Source organism: Dasypus novemcinctus, chromosome 14, assembly GCF_030445035.2.
Source record: "Dasypus novemcinctus isolate mDasNov1 chromosome 14, mDasNov1.1.hap2, whole genome shotgun sequence".
Classification (NCBI taxonomy): Eukaryota; Metazoa; Chordata; class Mammalia; order Cingulata; family Dasypodidae; genus Dasypus; species Dasypus novemcinctus.
Window position 1 is genome coordinate 26,115,656 of NC_080686.1, and position 21,278 is coordinate 26,136,933.

Here is a 21,278-nt window from a genome sequence, read left to right on the forward strand (position 1 = left end):
GCATTGGCTATTGCAATTCTCCATTCATGAAATAAAACTGGCAAATGTAGAGGTTCCCAGATCCTTCCTGTTATATGTTAAGCCTACTTCAGGCTTCATGTTTTTTTCTTTTTTTTCTTTTCTCTTTACCTAATTCTTCACTTATTCCTTTTAACCCTCATATTGCTAATATCTTTGTTGGTTACCATATTGTTCTTGGATTTCCTCTTGGGTGGTCTCCTGCCTCTGTTGTCCAGCTTATTTGCGTGGATGAGCTGGAGCCCTGTACTCTTTCTTGGACCGAAAGAGGTACGGTCTGTGCTCCAGGTTAGTGCCTACATTGGATCTCATGGCCACATGTTCTCCATCTTTCTCCAATGCATGACCAGGCATCAAGGCTCTGCTACCCTGGCTCTTGAACCCAAGCTCCAACACTCTCAGTTTCTGCTTATAGGTAAGCGTTCTGTTGTCTTGTATGTTACGTGGATCTAAGGATGTGGGTGTGTTAGTGCTGTTATCCACCCTGAAGTTAATTCATGTGACTGCTGGCTCTAGAGTCTTTCGACGAAGCCCCTTACCAAGTCCTCTCCTGCTCTGAATGCCAACCTCTTCTGAGTGTAGACTATCTTCAAAGGGGCTCCTGTCCTTTTTCTCTAGAATTCTTGCTTCTTGTATGTCCTATATGGCAGCTTTCCAGGTTGGCTATAGCTTTCCTTTCCAGCTTTTTATCTCCCTTTTGTCTTTCAAGAATTCCTCCTACTTTCTGACCCATTGAGAGTTCCCAATCTTGTTGCAATCCTCGATATATAATATCTATGTATCTATCTATATATGCATGTATCTATCCATACACATATATTTTTAAATTTATATATATATACTTAATTATATCTAAAATAAATTATTTTATATTATTTAAATTACTATATAAATATAAACATTTATATATATTTAAATTCTGTTTTAAAAATTCTTTCTACCATTTTTGAGGATTTTGAAGATGAGGAGGCGATTTTAGAGTATACTTAATCCACCATGATGAAGTATATAGTATTTGGCAAGTCACCTTCCCTTCCTTTTATTCAGAAATTAAATTAGGCTAGTTTTAAAATTTTAAAGCAGTTTTAGGCTTGCAGAGAACTGTATAGAGTTCCGTATATGCCCCCTTCCCCATTTCCCCTATTATTAATATCTTGTGCTAGTGTGGTACGTTTTTTATGATTGAGAAACTAATGCTGCGACATGATCATTAACCCTACTTTCCTTTTGAAGTAATGTCGTTTATTCATACATTCACATCTAAGTAAATCAGAAGACTGTATGGACTAGTTTTTTTTTTTTCACCTACCCAAACTTGCTTCTTTAAATGTAAAATATGAAAGACAGATTCCTACAATTCTTGCTAGGTAGTAGTGAAGCCAGAGAAACCATGGATTCTTGAATCTGTCTTAAGTCCAGTCTTTTTTGTTGTTGTTGTTCCTCTGTTTTGTGATTTTAATTTTATTTTTTAACAAATCTATTTTATTGATACATATTAATAAAGCATACAATTCATCCAAAGTGTACAATCAATAGTATATGGTATAACCACATAGTTATGCATTCATCACCTGAATCATCATTAGAGCTTTTTAATTATTTCAATAATAATAATCAACAACAACAACAACAAAAATACAAGAAAATTCTTCACCTCTCGATATCTCTATGCTTTCCCTGCTGTAATTCCCTTTCATTTCTGGCTATTCTTGCACAATTACCTATTTATTAAGTAGTTTTATTGAGATACATACTTGCCATAGTGACATACAAAAGACACATAATCCACTTCCCAAATTTTAAAGAATGTGGTAAGTTTCTCTTTGAGGGAGCTAGAAAGGAGTTTACACTTCTCAATATAATACCAAAGCTTCCTCCATATCCTCTTTAAGCATCTCAGCCCCTAAAATCTCACTCACCATGCTAGGTGTTTCCCCAAATCCCTCTTCTCCATCTCTTCCTCAAAACTCTTGCCCTTCCCCTATCTTCAACTTGTATTTAATCATGCTTTTTCTTTTTTAACCACCACCTATTATACATATTAGCACAGTAGCACAAGCACAGAGCCTTCTTGAGAAGGTAAGCAAGGGGAAAAGGCTGTGAACACTTATACTTTAATATTTTTATTCCTATCACATAAGTTCCTCTGGTTCCAGAGAGACATATAATGCAGCCTACGGGCTTTGTCAGGGGTGCCATTTTCAACGGGAAATGTACAAGAAGGCAGGAACAAATCGAGCTTCCTCTGCTTCTCTGGGACCAATTTGTATGAAAAGGCATTTAAAGTCTGTCTAATGATCTTGCTCCCAGATTCCAACTGGAAACAAGTGTGCAACTAAGGCTTGCTGATTTATAACTGGAGACATGAATTCTGATTCTTGGTGAGATATACATAGATGATGTACCTGTCCCCAGGCTGGTTAGTTAAGTCACCCTGCTTGCCATCATCATGGCGTGAGTTGTACTTTCTTAGGGTTGAAGTGTAAAGTAATGGTTAAGGATACAGATGTTGGCATCTCACAGAGCTGTGTCTCAGTCCTGACTCTCCACTGACTTGATGAGAGGTCTTGGACAAGTTACTTAAATTCTTAAGTCTCAACTTCTTCATCCATAATGAGGATATAATAATAATGCCTCCCTCAAAGAGTTGCTGAAACATTATGTGAGATCATTGGTGTACAGGAGACTTGAGATCACTTTCCTTGGGTTTCCAAATGCTCTAGCAGAGCCTTTAGGGTCCTCCACAGTGTGGTTGCTCGTAGAGTCAACACTCCAGCCCCTCACACTCTTATATATGCTCCACACACTTGTTTCATTTATAACATGTGTATGTATCCCTTCTTTGCTGGGCACTGAACTCTTCTCTGGGGATAAACAGACAAAGAGACATGATTCCTAGCCTGGCAGCACCCACATTTTATTAGAGGGCCAGAGTTAATAAACAAATGAGAAATCCTGGTTGTTAAATCAGTGGTCAAACTGCTAAGTAAAGGAAAAGGAGATCATTATTAATTTTGTTTGGGTGGAGAAGTGGGAAGAAGTACCTTCAAACTGGACAACTCACTGTTTGTCACAAGGTCATTAACATGATTTCAAAACTCTCTGTAAAATGGGATTTAATTGATGGAAAAGGATGCAAGAAGATTAAGGAGAAGTGGAACCATGGCCAAGCCAGTGAAGCCATACAGAATGGCTCCTCTATTTGCCCAGTAAATAAATCAAATTTCCCTCCTTCCCCTAAGTAGAGGTTTCACAGATGGATGACACTTCTCAAATCCCAGTTGCATTGTATTTAATTAATGAGCAAGTGCTACAGATTTCGCAGAGTGGTTATGGACACTTCGCTAACTATGACTCAGCTTTGAACAGGTACTCCAAGTTCTTCTATGAAATATTTTTTGTCACCACGTAGCTGTGCACTGTCACACTGCTGGGTGTTTTCAGAAGGGAGCAAGGTATCTCTGCCTTTGTCAGGCTGCATTAGCACCCACAGCCCCCACAGCCACTTGCTTTCCAAATGGCCCATCTTTCCTCCCCTAATATCTCAGTTGCTTTGTATCTATGCCTGGAATTCCCTTTCCACTTTCTCCAGCTTCAAGATCCTGTTCAAAATATATATTGGATCATGCTTTCTTCCTCTCTTGTCTAAAGTTAGCACAAGGACAATGACTGTCTTACAGTCCTTGTGTCCCCAACAGCCCAATGCACTTAGTATATCCATCCATGAAGGACTCAATAAGTGTTAGCTGAATAAATGAGCTACAGCATGGATGTGAGTGCTCTAAGATACTGGCAGGACCCCAGTTAGGAGGCTCGCGGAATTCTCTAGATCACAATATGGTAAAAGCTTGGACCAGAGTGGTAGCAGTGAGAAGAAAGAAAGGATTTCCATCGCTTCTAATAAGTGAAAACTTCATAGATCTTCCATGTTCACCAGACTAAATGTGAAGTTTGTTCTAGCTTGACTCCTGAACATGAGAAGGAATACCTATTTGTCTACAGAGGTAGACTTGGAAGTCACATCTAATCAGAAATTAGATGTGGAGCTGAATTTATAAGCCATCTGGGGAAAACTAAAGGAAGTTATTTTAGGTTAGTTGGGCTACACATACTTGAATAAGGCTAAGGAATCAATTCTGCAGACAATATAATAGAACACTTTAATCTGAGTTCAAAAGTGAAAATGACATCATCAGCACCCAGGTTACTGGACTCCCTATTGGGTCAGGATGACACGAACATTTCCCACCATCGGTGCTGTGTGCTTCAAGAGCGGCCATACCTCAGATAGGATTCCAGATTTGTGTTCTGTTGCTAAGACATATTTTCTTTTTTAAAGGCGTTCATAAACAATCCTGATTGTTTCAGGGAAGTGAAAATATACTACTATCATGCCAGTTTGGCAAGACAGTCCTGAAGCTTCTAAATAAGAAAGTGGTTCTAAATAACAAGAGGGTGATTTTCACTTAGAAGGGAGGTTTTGAGGTTTTACCTTTTTTTTTCTTTGTAATCTGAGGAGATGGAGTACAGAGAAAATGAAAATCTCTTGTCACGGAGTTATTAAAATGCACTGAGAAAATCTGTACTTATCAAAATCATTTCAGCAAAGTCCCCATAATGAGAAACATGTTTTGTTTTGTTTTGTTTTATGTGCCCTACACTTTTAGTATTAAAGCAGGAGGCAAATACCATATAACAAGCTGCTAACAGGTATTTACTTTCAAAAGAAACTTTAACGAACCGTCTGGGATCAGAACAAATCAATCCAAACTCTTATTTATTCTGCTGCAGGGATGACAACATTCAGGCATGATAAGGTATTCAGACACTGAAGATTTGATTATTTCATGACATAATTTCCTTACAGAGGTGGGAAAAATAAACTCTAATTCAAATCAGGATGATCTCAGTAAAGCTTGAAACTGAAAATTCTTCCTGTTTAATAATTGTTAGCGATAGACATTTGAGTTATTGTGACATTCTATACCATGAACACTTCAATTTCAGTCAATAGCACCATTTTTTATTCTTAAATACCAAATCTTTCCCCCACCTTACATACACACACATACACACATATTTATCAAAAGGAGTGGTGACTTGCATGCTCTTGCTGCTTTAGAATCCATGAATTTTAGCAGACTTGAGAAAGTTCCTTTCCAGCACCCATGAGAAGAGCTATATACTGGTGCTTGCAAAAAAAGACTTGACTATTATAAGTGGATGTGCCAATGGAAACGTGTATTGCCTTCTCTGTGTCAGGCACCATTTTGGAAGCCCAAAACATAGGAGTGAATTATCCAGAGAACTTAGGGTCTGCTGGTTATGCATTTGGTTGTTTACTAAGCCCAGTATGACTACTTCATCCAAGGATGCCTAACCAAGAACATGTTCCATCTCCCAGCCTGCTTTGCTTCACATTTACAGCTGAAAGTTTGTCGTGCAAAGCATGTGAAGAAACATAAAGCAATGTTCATACTGAGTGTGAAGAATGGGGATGGGTATAATCTAGCACATCTAGAGACTTGTAGACAAACAACGCTTCTTAATGTGTCGTTTAAAAAGCAACAACACAGCAACAATGGCAAATGGATGCCAACAGGTGCAAAAACACCTCTTACCATGGAAGTCCATTAATAATAGCACTTGAAGTTTGGATAGGGCTTCACTGTTTATGAAGAGACTTTTAGTGTTCACAATTATCCCATGAGGCAGTCAGGGAAGATGTATCTCCATTTTACAAATTGGGAGTTTGGTGTTCAGTATTCCCAGGAGTAAGGAAGTTGTGGAACTAAAGTAAGACAACTCTTAAAGCAATGAATCCACATTGATTCCCTGACATCTGACAGCACTCTTTTCATAAACTTTGCTGGATCAGCACCAGATTGTGATCCCTAGAGATTTCACATTCTAAAATCATAGTCAAGTGCGTTGCTTTGATAGATATTTTCATGACTGGATGCTGAGAATTCTAGAAGAAAGGTCCTGAACAAGAATATAAAGGATATGGTGAGTTACTGGAAGTTCTGGCATTTGGATTTGGGCTAGTGCCCAGGTTCTGACCTATTTGATTCATTAACAAAATAGGTGGCAGATTTCATCAGAGCAGAAGGATGAATTGTGAAAACTGTCATCTTGGCTAAATTCCAAAGTGGGCAATCACATAATGGCAATTTCCAAATGGAAGAAGTTAATTCCTTAGAAAATAAAATCGATATCTGGACAATACTTTCTTTGGATCTCAAAAACTCTTCTGTAATCAAGGGTTAAGGATTAACAAATAATTATTATTACAAAATCATTATATATATATTGATGCCTTTATATTATAAAATAGAAAAAGGTTACTACCTGAAATTACTGAAACTGGCTGGATTTAACCTAGACCTGCTGTTGTGATGGTCACTCTAAGCAGGTCTCACCCCTGTTTATGGTTACTCTAGATCTAGATGGCGCTCACCCTTGTATATGCTCACTATTGTGATGGTGATTCTAGACTGACCTTAACCTTCTTTCTATATTAGACTCACCCTTTTGTATGCTTGCTATTGTGATGGTAACTACTCCACCCTCCTACTTAATATCCAAATGGAAAACCTTGTGACTGGCCTCTACTCTATACTCTCCTACCCCAGAACCTTGAGCTCTGATGATGACTGTAACTTTGTAATTCACCCTGGTTTGGTGCCCACCTCCATCCTGTTCAGTCCCTTAATATCTCTTAGTGAAGGAAACTGTCCACCTCCACCCATAATTCATTAGCACCCTGATGTTATAAAATATTAGAATTTCTGCAGATCCAGAAGGCAGTTTCTGGACCATGTAAGGCAACTGACCTCCTTTTATTTGTACAAACAAATAAACTCTTTCTCTTTGAAACTCCAGTGTCTCAGGAATTGGCTTTTAAGGTGTATGAGGAGAAAAGAACCCACTTTTGCTTGATATTACATGGGATGGATAAATCCACTCACTTGATGTGGCCTCACTATAGGGCGGTATGCATAGGGCAATGTTTTGTAAGATTTTACCTGAAAGGTTTGCAAAATAAATCAATATCCAGCTAGGGAGTGTGGGCAACAGCATTCATTTCTGAGAAAATTTACAGAAAAACAGGCCTTTACATTTCTAGGAAGAGCACTCCAGGGAAGATCTAGAAGGAATTTTCCCAATAGTACCTTCTCTCTGGGTAACGTGATCCTGTGGACCCCCGGGTGGGAATTCAACCCACGGTTAAAGGAGTGTTTATACGGCAGAACAGGTGAAGATTGTCGTTTATGAAGTTGTTCTATCCTAGCACAGATTTCGTAGGATGAGTTTTTTTTTTAAAACCCAGAAAATAAGATTGAGCCATTCTTGATAATTCTCCTTTTAAGGTTAAGAGATCCATTTAAACCAAATGTCAAACAGCCGACTTAGTTGATAGTCCAAGGAGGTCCAAAAGCACGTGCAGAGGCTCTACCGCTTTTGGAGAAGAGCTGCACATGCCATGCCTTGCTTTTACAAATACTTGACAATTTTCAAAATGCTTTTCCAATTTTTACCTCATTTGCTTTGCACAAAAATCCTGCGGGGGGTGGAGCAGGGGGGCATTTCAGTCCTCATCTTATAAATGAGGAGCCCTGGACTTAGAAAAGCGAAATATCTAGATCAAAATCTGCTCACATTCAGGTCTTTGTGTTGCAAACTCAGCCCTTATCCCCCTAGGCCTTATTTCCTTTAGCTACAGAAGTCCCTCCCCCTGCATCCTCGAATTCCCTGCTACCTCTTCAAGCTGGTGTAGAGTTTAAAGTGCCCTGTGAAAGCCGCAAAGCAGGAAGTATGAGAAGGTGACAAGTTTGACCTCGACGTTAATTATGCATCAAGTAGCAAGAAGTGGGTCCATGGGAGAGCCAAAGACATGCCTATGTGATGTACCGCTCACGGTAATAGTTGACTTTTGGTTCTGGTAGAGACATCCTCCTTTATAAATTATTTCCATGGGAATTTGGTTCTCAGTTGGACCCCTCCAGGAAGCTGGGAGTCGGTATGGTTTCCAGAAGGCTGATATAGATTGTTGCATGTTCCATGTTTCTTACCTAAGCCTGGTGGAAGAAGATTAGTGGTTCCAAGAACTTGACTGCTCTGTAGTGATTGAAACTGCCTAGGCAAACTTGCTGATGCTCCCGAGGTAGGTAATGGCTCTGGGGCAGCCACAGTTCAAGTAAACTTATCCGATGCACAGTTTGATAAACAGTCCTGGTTGTAATTCAGTCTTGTGTTTTTCCCTTCGAAAATAAATCAAAGTGAAGATATTTCAGATTGGTCTGCAAAGAAATGTTTATAAAATATACAGAATTATATTTGCCCTACCTTTCCCCCTCACTGCATGCAGTGTTTGCCTCTACAGAACCAAAGAAGATATTAAGAAAAAACCAATGTGCTTGTACTAAGTAAGGAATACCAGCTCCAGTTAAGAATCCTTAATATGGTTGAAACATGCAGTTTGAACCAAACAAACAAAAAACCTACAAAAACAATTTTCTACTACCTGTCATGAGAACACACACTTAGTTTTTTAGACTACATTTCAGGGGAGATGTTTTACTTTTTTTTTTTTTTAACTTACCAAGATAAACTAAACAAACCCAGTTCTTCTGATCAAAATGTATAACATTTCTCTTTCCTTTTTTAGGGATCTGCCCAGAGCTGCCATTCTTTCCTGTATTTTCCTTTTCCTCATTTATGTCTTCTGAGCTGACATGTCAAGTTTGTCTTGTAAGTGAATTGCATCCATGCTACATGTATAGTACATGCTCTGAATTTTTAAAATGTTGATAGATTTTTTGTTTACCTTAGCATTTGATAAAAATAAGATTAAAAAGAAAATCCTCAAGATTTTCCCTAAAGAGCTTCCAAATAGATTGGAACTAAACCTTGTTAATATTTTTCACAAACTGAGATTTATATGACATATAATTTTGATATTTTTATAATACGTATATTTCAGTATCTAATATTTTAGGGCAGTACTACCAGTGGCTTGATTCTGGCATCCTGACACTCCCCATCTAACCATACAGCAAGTCCTGTCAATTATCTCTCGGGAATGACTTTTTAATATGCTTCTTTCCCCCACATATACTTCTCACGGAGAAGGATCAGACTTGCCTTCCTCTCTGTTGGCGTCTAAGAGCTTCCTTCTCTCCAGTCTCTGGATGGCTGAGATTACCACCTCTTCAATCCCCCATTTGCATTGCTGCCAGAGTGGTGTTTTAGAAGACAATTATGGTCATGTTGCAACCCAGCCAAAAACTTTTGTTGGCTCCTTCTTAACTTAAATACAAGTCCAAGTTCCTAGAATAATTTAAAAAAGCAATGAAAGAGCTAGCATTTATTGAGTGATTGCCGTGTGTCTGGAGCTGAGCTAAGTGTTTCACATAATGATCTCATCAACCCTTCTAATAATCTGGTAAGAGAGATTTTTTGTGATTCTAGTGAGTACATAGTGATATCACATTTTTTGTTGTTGTTGATTTTTATTACCTTAATGTTTTGTGATGTTAAGCATTTGTCATTCATCTTTTTTGGTGAAGTGTTTATATTCAAATCTTCTGCTCAATATTTTTTCTTTTGTGTATACAATTTTTTTTTAGGAGGTACTGGGGATTGAACCCAGGACCTGGTAAATGGGAGGTAGATGCTCAACCACTGAAAATGTCCTCTGCTCCCCAAACTTTTTTTTTAGGTACCGGGGTTGGGATTGAACCCTGGACCTTGTATGTGGGAAGCCGGTACTCAACCACTGGACCACATCAGCTCCCCTGTGTTGTTGCTTTTTTATTGTTGTTCGTCTGCTTGCTTGTAGTTGGTGGGTGTTTTTTTGTTTGTTTGTTTCTAGGAGGCACCAGGAATCAAACTGGGACCTCCCATGTGGGAAGCAGGCACTCAACTGCTTGAGCCATATCCACTGCCTGCAAACATTTTTGGTAGTTTAATATTAAAAGTATTCTCTTTAAAATCAGGAGCCAAGGCAAGGATGCCTGGTATCACTGCTTTTGTACAACCTTGTATCAGAGGACATATTGGAAGAGCTATTAGTACTGGGGACATATGTGAATCCAGGACATGTGATGGAGGCAATTAAGTAGGGGAAGGAGGGACTATTTAATAAATGCTGTGAGGTCATCAGTTATCAATTAGGAAAAAAAGAACCTGGATTCCTGCCTCACACTATATACAAAATAAGCTCTAGCTGGATTTAAAAAATAATCCAAAAGGCAAAACTTTAAAACTTTAGAACTTTTAGATGAAAATATTGGAGAATATCTTTATGGCTTTGGGGCAGAGAAATATTTCAGAAGTAGACACCAATAGTACTGACCTCAAAAGAAAAATGATTAAGGGATTAATTACATTAAAATATAAAATTCTGTTCATTAATAGACACCATAAGAAAGTGATATAATTTGACCAAAAACCTTGCAGAAATAGAGAAGTGAAGGAAAATAATACACCATTTCTCACTTGCAAATATTGATGTAAAAGTCTGCTATAATGACCATTATCACAGCCATTATTGAGCATTTTTCATGAAGTGCCAGCCAACACAATTTGAAGAGGTAAAAGAATCAGAGGTATAAAAATTGAAAATGAAGGGAAGAAATTTTTATTATTTATAGATGATGTTATTGTATTCCTGGACAGCCCAAGTTAATCATCTAAAATTCAATTCGAAACAAGGAGGGAAATTATTAATGCGGTTAGCTACTACTTTATCATAAAAATCAATAGTTTCCAGAGCTCAGTCATCAAGTGAGACAATTTAAGAATATATTCCACTTATAATGTCACCACACAAAGATAAAATACCTAGTAATAAACTTAACAGGAAATATGTAGGACCTATACAATTTTTTAAAAAGTCTACATGAAAACTGTAACTTGTTCTTGAATAAGGAGACACCATAAAAATGTAAATTTTCCCTAAACTAATTTATAAATTTATTAGAATCACAATAATTTGAGGTTATTTTTGAAATTAGTCAAGCTAATCCTAAAATCCATTAAAGAACAACAAAATAGTGAATGGTTTTTGTTGTTGTTGTTGTTTTTAGGAGGCACTAGGGATTGAACCCAGGACTTCTTACATGGGAAGCAGGTGCTCAAACACTGAGCTACACCTGCTCCCTTGAATAGGGTTTTAAAATGGCAAGGAAAAAAAAGTTTTGGGGCTCTGATATATCTGTCAGACATACGAATGTATTATTACAATAGTTTTTGTATAAATCCTGTATTGATCGTTGGAACAGAATGGATGGTTGACAGTACACAAGATAATTTAAAATCTGATATAAATAGAATTTCTATCAGTAGCTGTAGCAGATTGATATTATTTATGAATTCCAAAAATAAATATGGATTATGTTTGTAAATTGGTCTCTTCCTCTGGGTACATTAGATTGTATTGGATTCAGAGGTTTCATTCTTACTTGATCAAACTATGATTAAGGCTTTGATGGGACCACATTTGTAGTGGGCAGGAACTCACAGAGAAAACAAGATGGAGGAGTTAGTGGGAGTTTTGGATGCTGAAGCCCAGGAAGTAAGCATACAGAGAAGTAGATATGTGAGGAAAGAGAGAAGGCTCCATTAGGCACGGCAGAGGCCCCGGAAAGAGAGACGAGCCATTCGCCTGATGGTTTGCAGCTGGCCTTATGGAGAGAGCAGAGCAGCTGAGCCCAGAGGGAAACAAGAGCCCAGCAGAGAGACAAAGACTTGTCCCAGCCTGTGGATGAGATTGGAAGAAACTGGGACCATGGAGCCTTGGCAGGAGGATGTAGACTGAACCCTCACAAATGGCACCCGCCATCTTGAATCAATATGTGGCAACAGACTCTAGGTGAGAAAGTACCTCTTGTGGTACCTTAAGTTGGACTCTTTAAGGCCTTGTGACTGTATGCTTCTATCCTAATAAATACTCTTTATAAAAACCAACCAATTTCTGGTATTTTGTATCAGCACTCCTTTGGCTAACTAATCCAGTGGTCACTGAGGCAAAAATTCAGGATTTTGCCTCACTCTGAATCTTAAAATGAATTCCAGATTTGACAACATTTCAAATGTTGAAATTAAACCCATTTTCCATCCTCCATTCCCTAAAACAATTCTATGAAAATATTAGAAGAAAATGGAAAAATGTGTTTTTTATAGTAATGATTGGAAAGAGATTTACTTTCTAAATAAGACTAAAAATAAAAGAGCAATTACATAAAAATGGAAACAAATTTATATGACAAATACTGTAAATTAAGTCTAACTGGGAAATGTATTTTTGATTCATATGGTATAAGACTTTCAAGCTAAATTTTCTAAGATGTAAATAATTCCTTCAAATCAATAATAAAAACCCTAATTTAAAACTGGACCACAACAACAATAAATAGTTTACAGAATGCAATATATACGTACATCCAATTCACAGACAGTAATTTATAAACATAAAAAATACTTTATAATAAAAATAAACCTAGGAGATGTCTTTTACATTAGGCTTGCAAGGATCAAAACATTTGACATTATATTTTGTTGACAAAGGGCAGGGAAATATTCACTCATTCACTATTAGTGGAACTGCAAATTGTTACAAGGTTTTCCAAGGATAATTTGGTACTATCCATTTTAAAGGCATCTTTTTTTTTTTAAGGAGGTACTGGGAATTGAATTCAGACCTCTCATATGGAAAACAGGTGCTCAACCACTGAGCGACACCTGCTCTCTAAGGCATCTGTTTTTGATGTGAAAATTCCATCTGTAGGAATTGTTTTACACATATTTTCCCATGTTCCTAAAATATATGTATAAGTTACCAATAACTTTGCAATAACAAAAGAATGGGAACAAAGTAAATTTGAGTAATAGGTAACTAAACAAATACAAAAAATAGACGCAATGGAATACTGTGAAGCTGTTAAAAGAATGAGGTAGATTAAAATGTTCTGAGGAGGCGGACTTGGCCCAGTGGTTAGGGTGTCCATCTACCACATGGGAGGTCCGCGGTTCAAACCCCCGGCCTCCTTGACCCGTGTGGAGCTGGCCCATGAGCAGTGCGTATGCATGCAAGGAGTGCCGTGCCACACAGGGGTGTCCCCCATGTAGGGGAGCCCCACACACAAGGAGTGCACCCCGTAAGGAGAGCCGCCCAGCGCGACAGAAAGTGCAGCCTGCCCAGGAATGGTGCCACACACGCAGAGAGCTGACACAACAGGATGACACAACAGAAAGAAACACAGATTCCCATGCTGCTGACAACAAAAGAAGCAGACAAAGAAGACACAGCAAATAGACACAGAGAACAGACAACCGGGGTGAGGGGGGGAGGGGAGAGAAATAAATAAATAAATAAATCTTTTTAAAAAAATATTCTGATACAGAAAAATCCCACCTGAAATATTATTACATGACCAAAGTAGGCTTCAAAATAGTACATAGAATATATTCTATCTATAGGTGCTGATACATGCATTAAAATTTTTCTGGGAGGATGCACAAGAATCTATTACCAGTGGTTGAATCTACAGAAGGAAAAAACAGGTTGGAGATGGGGAAATGACTTACTTCTCAAAGTATTTTAGTGCTTTTTTATCTTTTAAGGAGTCATGTTTATGAATTACTTTTTAGATTAAAAATTAAATATTTTGAAAGATATTATGTAAATATAAGAGGAGAGAGGGTTTGTGCATCTGTTTGATGATGGGATGCCACTATCTAGTTGCCTCGATGGATATTATACTTTTCTGAGATTCTCTGGGTGTTGGCTTCAATCATGACCTTGTGACTGGAGGACCCTCCTCTTTGCCTTGCTCAGGTATAAGAAATGTTACATTCTTGTTCCTGCCCCACATCATCTGCCATCCTTTGCTCTCCACTTTCTGTGATCTCCTGGTTTTCTTCCTAAATCCCGCCTCTCCCATGACTTTCTTTTTTCAGGTGTGCCTTGCCTCCTTGGCCTGCCTGTTCTTTCCTGATTTGCAGCTAAGCCCTTACAAATCATGTTCTTTTCTAGACTCGTGCTTACTTGCCTGATGGCTGATCAAATGTTTTCATTCTCTTGAGTGGATTTATAGTGGGATGTTAGCTAGTGCTTTCTTTCTTGCTCTCTTTGGCTTTCTCCCGCTTCCACTCCTCTGATCTTCCTGAGAATGGTATCTGGGTATCTTCTCTCCTAGGGTTGAGCAGAGATCCCACTTGAAAAAATTTGCAAAGAAAGCTAAAGCAGGAAAAATAGAGACATTTACAATAATCAGGGAGAGAGTTATGAAAATGTGTGAGGGGGTCACTCTTCACGGTGTAAACATCAGATTTTCTTCCTTAAGCATGAAGGCTAATTTGTTAAGGTGATTTTACTTCATCCCTCCCTGCACGCTACCTTAAGAATAGAAAACACATTAGAGCTGCAGGGCTGTGGGGAGGAAAGGGCCCTATGAAAAAGTTGGGGTCTGGAGGTGGGAGAAGGGGAGGGGAGGGTGTGGCAAGGACACCCTGGAGAAGCTTCCTGAAGAATGATCAGCACAGATTGACTGATGGACAGCAGAGTTGAGAAAGAAAGGCTACCCTCAGAAAGAGCGAGCCCGGAGAAGACCCAGTCCCGCTGGGGAGGGAAGGCCCATGTGCCTCCCCAGGAGGTAGGCCTTGCCAGGATTGCAATAGAGCCTTGGCCAGGAGGTCAGGACAACAGTCCTGCGCTTGCCCTGGGTTCTTCATGTAAGACTGAAATGGACCCTGCCACCGTGTCCTTTTCATGTTAAGGTTATAGTATGGGGTGACTGATTTTTTGCTACAACTTTTCCCATGATAAGTGACGGTAACGTCAAGAATGAGAATGACTCCAGACAATGTTGAACTTCCCCTGAGCCCTACGCTCCAGGAAAACAATGAGGTTTCAGAAAGCCCCCACCCAATGAAGCTTGGGGCTAATAGTATAAACAGTAAGAATGCTCTTTTCTTTTGCAAACAACAAATGTAACTTATGGATGACAGTTAATAGTAATAGTGTAATAATTTTATAGCAATGGTACAGGAGATATTGTATCAATTCTAAGGGACAACAATTGGGGGTATATGGGGGAATGGAAGTTTTCCTTTTGGAGTAATGAAAAGATTCTAAAATTGACTGAGGTTATGACAGCACAATTCTGTGATGAAAATGAAAGCCACTGAGTGTACGTTTTGAATGAATTTTTACACAAAGCATGAGACTGTGTAACACAGTGAATCCTGTGGTGGAAGATGGATTGTGGTTAACAAAACAAATATTAGAACATTTCTCCTGGATGATAACAAATATATACTACTAATACAGGGTGTTAATAATCACGTGCATTGGGGAAAAATACACTAAATATAAAATATGGGCTATGGCTGTAGTGATATTTTGAGGACGCTCTTGCATAGTTTGTAACAAATGTTTCATAAGGCAAGATGGTGGTGGTGAGGTGATGTATGGGAGCCTTGTATGATGATATGCATGTTTGTTTTATAAGTTCACAACTTTTACCATATTCATGTATGAATGATATACTTCAATAAAAAAAAAAAAAAAAAAGAAATCCCCCACTCTTTTGTGTTCTTGGTAAAGGCTGACTGCAAAGAATCCCCCTTCTCCAGAGGACTTATAAAAAGTAAAGAATGACAAGGCCAGACATGTACCTTCCATGTTTCTGTGCTTTGCGTCATAAATCTTTAGTGGAACTGTTTGTCCCCCTGACCAGTCTGAATTAAGTCCTCTCTAACAGAACCAAATTCGTTCGGGTTTCTCTCCTCCCAACAAGATCCTGGACCTTGACCCACCCTTGAGCCTAAACACACTTTGGAAGTGAAATATCTCCTCCTTAAGGAGCCTGTGGAAAATCAGCTGACTACGGAGAAAGACATTTTCTTCTCAACTGTGGTATCACATCACCTGCTTATCCCACCCCGACCCCCAGTTCTTTCTGGCCTTGTTTGCTCCTCCCTAGAAAAGGCCTTTCTCCCTGAGCTTTGTGATGCTTCCAGAGCTTATGGTTGGAACTCTTCCCACAGAATAGGGCTGTCGACCTCCAAGTAGAGTCTCTTCCTACTTTAGACTGGACTTGTTTTTATTTGAAACTCCCGAAGTTTGAAAATAACTTTTGTCCCATTTAAGTATCTGGAATATAGTGAAAAGATAGTCAATGTATGAATTATTTATAAACTGTAGATAACACACTTAGAATACATGGGTCTGACTGCATAGAATATATACGCATATTTACTTGTGCTTGCTAAGCATCATTATAATATTGTCCTAGGCATTATAATTTTTCTGATAGTTGGAAAACTGTTATTGCTACCCTGCTTTATGGGCTGACAGGTAGGACTTTTTATATTGCCAGTTTAGGGCAGGAAAACATTAAATTGAGGATTCTTAAACACTTGCGTAGGGTACAAAAAGCTAGATTCAGTGGGTTTGGTTTTTCTCATGAGATTTTTATCAGAGTCATTCTAAAGTTGCCACTTCTTTGCTGTGACTCTGTAAAGTTATGAATTGAGAGTGAAAACAATGTGTTCTTTGTAGTAAAAAATTAACACTTTTAACTCTAAACAGTAGATCTTACAAATGTTCCAGTTTTAAATGCAAAATACTTTAAAAATATTTCCTTTTGATTTTTAGGTTGCCATTGTGTGCAAGCCTTCTGTCAGAATTCCACCTAGGGAAATTATGATAAATCAGTAAGCGTAACAATTAACCAAACCGAAGTTCTTATCCAACACAATGCCAACGATCTAGCTTAAGAGAATATTAACATAGCAACAAACTTTCTAAATAGACAAACCTTATTATATTCTTCACCAGATATAAAGAGAGGCCCATTCTGGGTTTTTCCTTTCTCTTGCATTTTTAAAAAACACCTTTCTACTTTTCACTGCTATGTTTTGACGAAGATATGATGCTCCACTGGCACTAAATTTGGTATCTAGAAAAATAAAGGGGCTTTTGTACTTTTTATATGAAATTAGAAATTATAAATATAACAATATTTTTATATTAAATCTCTAAACGTTCACTCATTTACTGAGCCCGATATGGCAGAAAATGAGGTGTGTGAGATTGTTCGCTACAGGTACACTGTCTGCAGTAATATTATAGGGCTTCCTTCTTCTCGCCTCTATCCCAGTCCAACCTTAGCCTGAAGCCTCCAGTTCCACAGCCATCCATCGCCACTGCCCGTGCTCTTGACTGTTTATGAACATTCTGGGTTTTTATGCTCTCACAAAGGATGTTCATCTAATTCTCAGGGGTGCACGGCATACTTTATCATTTTCTTTTGTTCCTCGTCCTGAAATCACCTAAACTCCTTTATGTGTCAAGCTAATTATATTCAGAAAGACCTGATAATACTTCCTAAAAAATCAGCTAAAGCCTCTTCACAGCTGTGTGCATGGACATTACTGACCAAGCAGAAATAGTGACTTTTTTAAAAAATTATTTATTTATTATTATTATTTTTTAATTACATTAAAAAAAAATGAGGTCCCATTCAACCCCACCGCCCCCACCCCCCACTCCCCCCACTCCCCCCACAGCAACACTCTTTCCCATCATCATGACACATCCATTGCACCTGGTAAGTTCATCTCTGAGCATCACTGCACCCCATAGTCAATGGTCCAGATCATAGCCCAGACTCTCTCACGTTCCATCCAGTGGGCCCTGGGGGGATCTACAGTGTCCCGTAATTGTCCGTGAAGCAGAAATAGTGACTTTTGACAGCATTGAATCTAATCCCCTTGTTCTACAACTGAGGAAATTAAGGTCAAGGGAAATTGAACCCTTTCCTGGTATCCCACACTGGCTGAGGGAAAGAGCAGGTCCCCAGAGGCCTGCATTTCTCAAGTTTGCCCCAGATTAAAGTAGGGCACCTCACATAAAAACTAAATCATCGATCTTTCTTTTTTACACATGTGAAAGAATGGAGAGATGGAACTTTAGAGCCAAAGAGCCAGATATTTAGACTCTCTGTTTATAGTGACTGTGCTAGTTTGCAGGGCTGCCAAAATGCAGATACCACAACCAGGGGTTGGCTTTTAACAACGGGAATTTATTAGTTTATGAGCTTATGGTTTCGAGGCTGAGAAAAATGTCCAAATCAAGGGGTCATCAGGTGATGCTTTCTTCTCGAAGCCTAGCTGTCAACAATCCTGGACTCCTTTGTCACATGGCAGGGCATACGGTGGCATCTGCTGGTCTCTCCCTTCTCTTCCGGGTTTCGTTGCTTTCAGCATATTGTTTCCATGACTGTCTCTCTGTCTAAATTTTATTATCTTATAAAGGACTCCAGTAAGAGGATTAAGACCCACCCTTAACCTTGCCTTAACTGAAGTAACATGATCAAAAGATCCTACCTGCTGTAGGTTTATACCCACAGGAATGGATTAGCTGTAAGAATGTGCTTTTCTGAGTACATCTAGCTTCAAACCATTACAGTGACAGACTCTGCTACTGTCATAGGTCAGCAGGATTTAAATAAGCAGCACCTAAGTACAAACAGACATGGGCTAAGGACTTTTCACCCAAACCTGGTCTTTCTAGCTATTTTCTACTAAATGTTTTCTTTGTAATAGCTTGGGCTATCTTAGTTATAGTTTCTTAACTTAAAGCAAAGAATCCTGTTGGCTCTGTAGCTCCCTGAGGCCAGGCAGACAGAACACACAGAGAAGAAAAACTTTGGGGGGCCAAATGCTGCAAAACCAGGTTTCAATGTCATGAAGCAGAGCTGTAATTAATGATAGCATTGCAGACTACACTTGCATGGGCATGCTCTTCAGAGGAGACTAGGTTTAAATAATTAAATGGAAAGAGTAGGCATTTCTCTTGATAATAGAAGTTGAATGATTGAAGCTTGGGAGAAAAAATGGGACTAGGTAGTAAACCACAGCCTACCATCTGGTGGTTGTGCCACCTTAACCTAGCCAGCTCTGCAGCTTGGTGGGAAGGGGTGGCACCTGACCATCTAATACTCTCAGTTGTGCCATCCATAAAATAGAGAAAAAGCACGGGAGGCTCTTGATGACCTTTCTACCAATATGATCCATGAAAACAGATTCCAAAATTAAGTGTTTAATTGCCCAAAAATATTATCTTAATCAAGAAACTGGTTTTTTCCCTACATTTGCCCATAATTTGAAAAATATATAGTAACTACAGACTCATATTCCCAAACAGCCCTATTCCTTTAAGTCTGATAGAAATGCAGCAGGAAATACCAGGAAATGTCATACTTAGGTAATGATTACCTTAAATATCGTAGACAGAGTTCAGATGTGTTATTTCAGGCCATCGCTGGGGCTCCTAAAATCCGTCTGTTTGTTCAATTCTCCAGGAGACCCTTTCTGTTCTTGCATCTATCTCATGTGTTGTGATAAATAATGCAGTGCCTTCCCAACAGCCTTGATAAAACAGTTTCCTTCGCCATACGAGGGGTCCATTTTAAAAAGAGAACAAGCAGACACAGAAATGGAAATTAACCCCAGGCCTGCCAGCCTCCATCAGGAATAATGGCATCACATAATTCCAGGGTTAAATGAGAAGTAGGTGCCTTTTTACTGAGTTCGGCTCTTTGTCCTTGCTTTAGTGTGTCATTGTAGCAACTGTCATGTAAGGTTAACGACAGCCCCTCATTACCCTTGTCAAATCTGTAATAATGTGGCCCAACAACGGGTCTGAATGGCTTCTGCTTGTCAGACCCCTATGTTTTGCCTAGCAGATGGTCACTGTGTTTGGAGAGGCCCTCGCTCAGATCTATCACACTAATATCCTGCACACGTGTGTGGGGAAGCGTTTTCCCCTGATGGGACGGTGTGTGGCTAGAATACTAATTGAGCACAGCAAGGCAACTGCAGGCTGCGCCCTCCCTCCTCCTCCAAATCCCTGTTAGCTTTCTGTTCGGCTCCAGGGGGAAAGGGAGAAGATAGGACCTTTCTTGCCTCGCTCCTTCTATTATTTCCGGCGACACACGACACTTTTCAGCTGTGATATGCAGCCGTTCTCAAACCCTTTATTTGGATCACTTAGGATGCAGCACCCATGAAATTTAGACACAGTCTATTCTCGGAGATGTGAAAACAAAGGGGTGGGGTGGGGAGAGAGCCTCAGCGAGGATGGTGACAGGGGGCAGGGTTACTGGAAAGGAGCTATGGACCAGGTGGCAGGAAACTAGACTCCCAGCCCGTGACCTTGGGCAAAGTCGCCGCTTCTTCCTGCCTCTGTTTACTCACCCAGGAAGGTTGCTTGGCTCAAGGATGTGTACACGGCACAGGGCTCACAGAGGACCCTCTGCCCGGCCCCAGGGCCTCTCCAACTGGCCCTCCCTCCGTGGATTTTAACATTAGGTCTCTTCCTTTCTCAGAAGCGAGCCATGGCTCCCAATTGCTTCGAAAAATAATTTCAACTCTGAAGAACATCGGCAAAACCATTTCCTAGGGAAGTCATTCTCTTCTTTCCCTCACTAATCCATTCCTCCAAATTTTCAGGTGTTCATACCTCTTCAGATACGAAGCTCTCTATTTGTTTTCTATGCCGGAGTTGTCTTGGCTTGAAATCTTTGTTTATGCCTGATCTCCCACACGGAACGCTCTGCCCTCTCCCTCTAAACAGCCCCTATTCACAACACCACTTAAAGACCTTATTTACCACTAACTTCACAAAGCTCTGGTAATTCCTGCTTCTCTACATACTCCTAATAAACTTAGGAACCATTTTCATTGTTAATAGACATTCAAAATACTGGAGTTTTAGAACTACAGGGGAATTGAGAAATCATTCTGTGCAGCCACTTCATTTTGAGGATGAAAAAGTGAAGTCTGCCAAGGTAAAGACCAAGTTCAAAACACGGATAGAGCAGCAAAATCAGCACCCAGGTCTTCTGACTCCGAGTTTTGCCTTTTTTCCCCCTACGAGCACAGATGGCCCACTCTTTCAATTTTTCTCATTCATGAGCTTGTCATTGTCATCTGTTTTCATTTTCTCCCCCACATCAGAGCACAAACTCCTTGAAGGCAGACACAGCCCTGGCTTCCTTTGTAGGCTCAGCAGGGTCCTTTGCAGGTCTATGAGCCCAGGAACAGGCGTGGCTGCAGGTCACAGTGTTGATGGCCATCGTTCTGGAATCTCCAGGACCTGTAACCCTTTGCTGTATTATCTCTTGGAAATGATCTCTAGGGGCTACCCTAACAAGGGACATGTTCTTTGATCTTTTATGTGCCCC